General features: G+C 39.5%; 1 pseudogene; it reads right to left on the reverse strand.

Moving 5' to 3' along the window:
* Positions 1 to 4319: 4319 nt before the first annotated feature.
* The window catches only part of LOC110324043, a 9136-nt pseudogene continuing 7989 nt past the window's right edge, over positions 4320 to 5466 (reverse strand).

Here is a 5466-nt window from a genome sequence, read left to right on the forward strand (position 1 = left end):
ATAATAGCCAGGAACTGGTAACAACCTAGATGTCCCTCAACTGAAGATTTTTTTTTTAAAGAAAATGAGGTACATTTACTCAGCCATTAAAAACAAAGACATCATGAAATTTGTAAGCAAACAGATGGATCCAGAAAAGATCATCCCAAGTGAAGTAAGCCAGACTCAGAAAGAACACATAGTATGTATGTACTCAATTATAAGTGGGTATATTAGTCAAAAGCCATGCTACAATCCAGAGACCCAAAGACACTCCAAAACAAGGAAGGTCCAATGAGGGACTCTTGAATCTCGCTGAGAAGAGGAAATATATTAGCTATCAGGAGATGGAGGTATGGATGGAAGGAGGGGACTTGGTTGGGGAGGGGGTAGGGATGGAAACAGGAGGGATCAGGTTTAAGGAGGAGAGAGAGAGAGAGAGAGAGAGAGAGAGAGAGAGACAGAGACAGAGACAGAGACAGAGACAGACAGAGAGAGAAAGAGAGAGACAGAGACAGAGAGACAGAGAGACAGAGAGCTGGGAGAGGCAACTGGAAGGGGGGAATCTCTTGGATGAACTAGAAACCTAGGGCAATGGAAATTCCCAGGAATCTATAAGGATAGCCCTAGCTAAGACTCTTAGCAATTGGTGAGATAGAGTCCTAAATGGCAATCTCCTTTAACTAGGCAACACCTCCAATGGAGGAATTGAGGCACCCATCCAACCACAAAATCTTATACCCACAATTTGTCCTGCCTACAAGAAGTACAGGTGGGAAAGATGAAGCAGAAATTGAGGGAAAGGCCATCCAAGGACTGGCACAGTTCGAAACCCATGCCACGAGAGGGATACAACCCCTGACACTGTTAATGATATTCTGCTATATTTGCAGAGAGGAAGCTAACATAATTGTCATCAGAGAGGCTTCATCAAGCAACAGATGGAAACAGGCAGAGATCCAAGCCAAACATTAGGCAGAGCTTGGGGAATCCTGTGGAAGAGAGGGCGGAAGGAGTGAAGGAGCCAGAGGGGTCAAGAACACCACAAGAGAACATACAAAATCAACTAAGCTGGGCCCATAGAGGCTTACAGAGAATGAACTGCCAACCAGAGAGCATGGGACAGACCTGGGCCTTCTGCACACATGTAGCTGGGCCTTCATGTGGGATTCCTAACAGGGGAGGAATCTATTTTCCCCTCAGTGTGCCTGTGTGGCTGGCAGAGAGGGGCAAGTGGAGCCTGGAGCTAGCAGACTCTGATCTGATTGGGAGGGCCAGGTGTAAAGGAGGAGCTAGAAGAGAGAACACCTTTCCTTGGGAGTCTTAGGCAAAGCTCTTTAGTTGAACATCTGCCCCATGGTAATACTTAATAGAGCAGCAGTCTGAGATGACCCTTACTTGCTCATATTGTTTTATTTGATGGTAGATGTATATGCTTTATTCAGGGTGAACTAGGGATTATATATCTTTGGGTGGGGGAGTAATACCCAGAAATGGAAGCTCATTGGCTGAAGGCTCAAGGCTATAGAGATATCACATTACCATGGAGAACTCCAGATGTAAGCCATTCTAGTTCTCCATTCACATTGTCACAAATGATAACTTATTCATTGTGTGTGTGTGTGTGTGTGTGTGTACATCATATAATTTATCTATGCACCAATTCATGTATATCTATGCTGTTTCTAGTTTCTATGATTTAGTAACTGGCAATAGCTCTGCAATGAACATGATAGTTGGGATATCTCCTCAACATATTGATATTTCTTTGTGATACATATTCAGGAATAAAATAGATAAATATTATAATAGTTCAAGTTTCAACTTTTTGAGGATTATCCATTGATATATTAGTAAATTAGGCTGCAGTGATTTATATTCGCATTTCTCCAGGTCTTGATTGGCACTCATACTTAGCTGACATTGTTACTGTAATAGTGTTCCTATTCTGGAGGCAGATCGCCTGATATTTGGTTTACACTTCCATGGTGATTAGTGAAACTAAACTTTTTTACATACATGTTAATCATTTGTATGTCTTCTTTAAAGAAATGCCTGCTTATTATTGCCCATTGTTAATTGGTAGTTACTTATTTGGCGTACTTTATACTTGGATATAAACACTCTGTTAAACCCATGACATGTACATTTTTTATGTCTCTTGATTTATTTGATTCTAACGATGAGCAACATCTACTTAAGAAAGAATAGAAGAATCCTAGTATCATATCCTATCATAGACTCACATTCAAGAATCTCAGTCACGTAGATTCTTTCTTTGCAATTTATTTTTGCTTTACTTTCTGTCTTTTTTCCTCTTATCTTGTTATCACTGCCTTCATCTGACTTACTTGTAGAAATTCCATACCATTTGCCAGATTAATCATTTTAATCCTAATGATGTCTCTCTCCATCCTTATAGATTCTCATTTTTTTCTTTTCCCAATTTTTATTAGGTATTTTCTTCATTTACATTTCAAATGCTATTCTGAAAGTCCCCTATACCCTCCCCCCACCCTGCTCCCCTACCCACCCACTCCCACTGCTTGGCCCTGATGCTCCCCTGTACTGGGGCATAAAAAGTTTGCAAGACCAAGGGGCCTCTCTTCCCCATGATGGCCGACTAGACCATCTTCTGCTACATATGCAGCTAGAGACATGAGCTCTGGGGATACCAGTTAGTTCATATTGTTGTTCCACCTATAGGGTTGTAGACCCCTTCAGCTACTTGGGTACATTCTCTAGCTCCTCCATTAGGGCCCTGTGTTCCATCCAATAGCTGACTGTGGGAATCCACTTCTGTATTTGCCATCCACTGGCATAGCCTCACAAGAGACAGCTATATCAGGGTCCTTTCAGCAAAATCTTGCTGGCATACGCAATAGTGGCTACGTTTGGTGGCTGATTATGGGATGGATCCCCGGATGTGGAAGTCTCTGGATGGTCCATCCTTTCGTCTCAGCTCCAAACTTTGGCTCTGTAACTCTTTCCATGGGTATTTTGTTCCCAATTCTAAGAAGGGGCAAAGTGTCCATACTTTGGTCTTCATGCTTCTTGAGTTTCATGTGTTTTGCAAATTGTATCTTGGGTATTCTAAGTTTCTGGGCTAATATCCACTTATCAGTGAGTACATATCATGTGAGTTCTTTTGTGATTGGGTTACCTCACTCAGGATGATACCCTTCAGATGTATCCATTTGCCTAGGAATTTCGTAAATTCATTGTTTTTAATAGCTGAGTAGTACTCCACTGTGTAAATGTACCACATTATCTGTTTCCATTCCCCTGTTGAGGGATATCTGGGTTCTTTCCAGCTTCTGGCTATTATAAATAAGGCTGCTATGAACATAGTGGAGCATGTGTCCTTATTACCAGTTGGAACATCTTCTGGATATATGCCCAGGAGAGGTATTGCTGGATCCTCCGGTAATACTATGTCCAATTTTCTGAGGAACCGCCAGACTGATTTCCAGAGTACAAGTTTGCAATCCCACCAACAATGGAGGAGTGTTCTTCTTCCTCCACATCCTTGCCAGCATCTACTGTCACCTGAATTTTTGATCTTAGCCATTCTGACTGGTGTGAGGTGGAATCTCAGGGTTGTTTTGCTTTGCATGTCCCTGATGATTAAGGGTGTTGAACAATTTTTCAGATGCTTCTCAGCCATTTGATATTCCTCAGTTGAGAATTCTTTGTTTAGCTCTGTGCCCCATTTTTAATGGGGTTTTTTGATTTTCTGGAGTCCAGCTTCTTGAGTTCTTTATATATATTGGATATTAGTCNCCTATCTGATTTAGGATTGGTAAAGATCCTTTCCCAATATTTTGGTGGCCTTTTTGTCTTATTGACAGTGTCTCTTGCCTTACAGAAGCTTTGCAATTTTATGAGTTCCCATTTGTCAATTCTCGATCTTATAGCACAAGCCATTGCTATTCTATTCAGGAATTTTTCCCCGGTGCCCATATCTTATTAACACACTCTTGATCCCTCATATTTGCATGCTATGTCTTAAAATTATTTTTTACTCAATTTTGTACTTTGGAGAAGTGAACCATGCCTTTTCAAATTTTGTTTGTTTTGTTTTGTTTTTTTTTCTTTTTTTGCTTGTTTGTTTTTAAGTTACCTCTGTCAGTACATTAATAAATTACTCTGTGCTGACTTATATTCCACCTTAGCTCTTCTATGGAAGCTAGTCAAGAATATATTTCTACTAATATTGAATTTAGCTCAAAAATATTTTCAATGTTGATTATTAACATCAATGTAAATACATTCCCCCTTGAAAGCACTGAAGAAAATCACTAGAAAGTACTAGTGTCTGTCAAGGACTGTCAAGTGACTCACCGAGGACTAATCTGTAGGAAATAAAGTAATGTCAAACATTATGCAATCTCAATCGTGTCATTCATCCTTACTGTTACTATTTTTATTTGGGTATAAGTATACTCTTAGGTTTTTTGCTAGTTCACAAATCTTCCCATCAACATATACATGAACACATGTATGTCTCATAGATAATAAAGTGAGAGAATGTTAAGACTGGATTTATAGAAAAGAAGCAGATTCCCATTTCTGAAAAGAAAAGTACAGCTCAATTCATATGCTGAGTCACATTAATCAATTTAAAATTCAGTTGCCCACAAGTGAGTGATTAGGAAACTGAGGACCAATAATAATTTTTTGAAATAACATTCAGACAGTATTTGTCCTGAGAATATCAGATCAAAGTTGTTAGATATATAGATCAAAGAATCTAGATGTAGATGAGTACATCCACCATTATACATAAAGTTATATGGTATAACTTTATATCCTAAACAACATTTCTCCTCATATAAGGGTTGATATGATTAAAGTCAATAAGAATTTGGTAAGCTGAATGTGATTCTTATTATTATTATTACTATTTATTAATTATTGTTGTTATTATAGAAGAAATTACTCTGGGCTTAGAGATCCAGAATACAATGGTCCCTGATGGCAGAGTTGAGGCAGCAGGTTGCTCTTATTCTTTTGTTTCCTATTTTCTTGAAAGTTTCATTTACAACTTCTATTAATTGTAAAAATATTTTACTATGCTGGATGTCAATAAGAATGTCAGACAGGGAATCAAGAATTACAGATAACACATCCCAAGTGTCTTAGTCACTGTTCTATTGCTGTGAACAGAACAATGACTGAGGCAACTCCTTTCAAATAAAGCATTTAATTGGTGTCTGCCTTACAGTTTCTAAGGTATAGTACATTATCATCATGCTGGATAAGCATGGCAGCTGGCACCACAGACATGGTGTTAGAAAAGCAGTTGAGAGTTACATCCTACTAGAGAGAGAAAGGGAGAGGGAGAGAAAAGGAGAGGGAGAGGGAGAGAAAAGGAGAGGGAGAGGGAGAGAAAAGGAGAGGGAGAGAAAAGGAGAGGAAGAGGGAGAGAAAAGGAGAGGGAGAGGGAGAGGGGAGAGAACAGGGCAGGAACCTGTAGCAAGTGGA

This window comes from Mus pahari, chromosome 7 (assembly GCF_900095145.1).
Source record: "Mus pahari chromosome 7, PAHARI_EIJ_v1.1, whole genome shotgun sequence".
Classification (NCBI taxonomy): domain Eukaryota; kingdom Metazoa; phylum Chordata; class Mammalia; order Rodentia; family Muridae; genus Mus; species Mus pahari.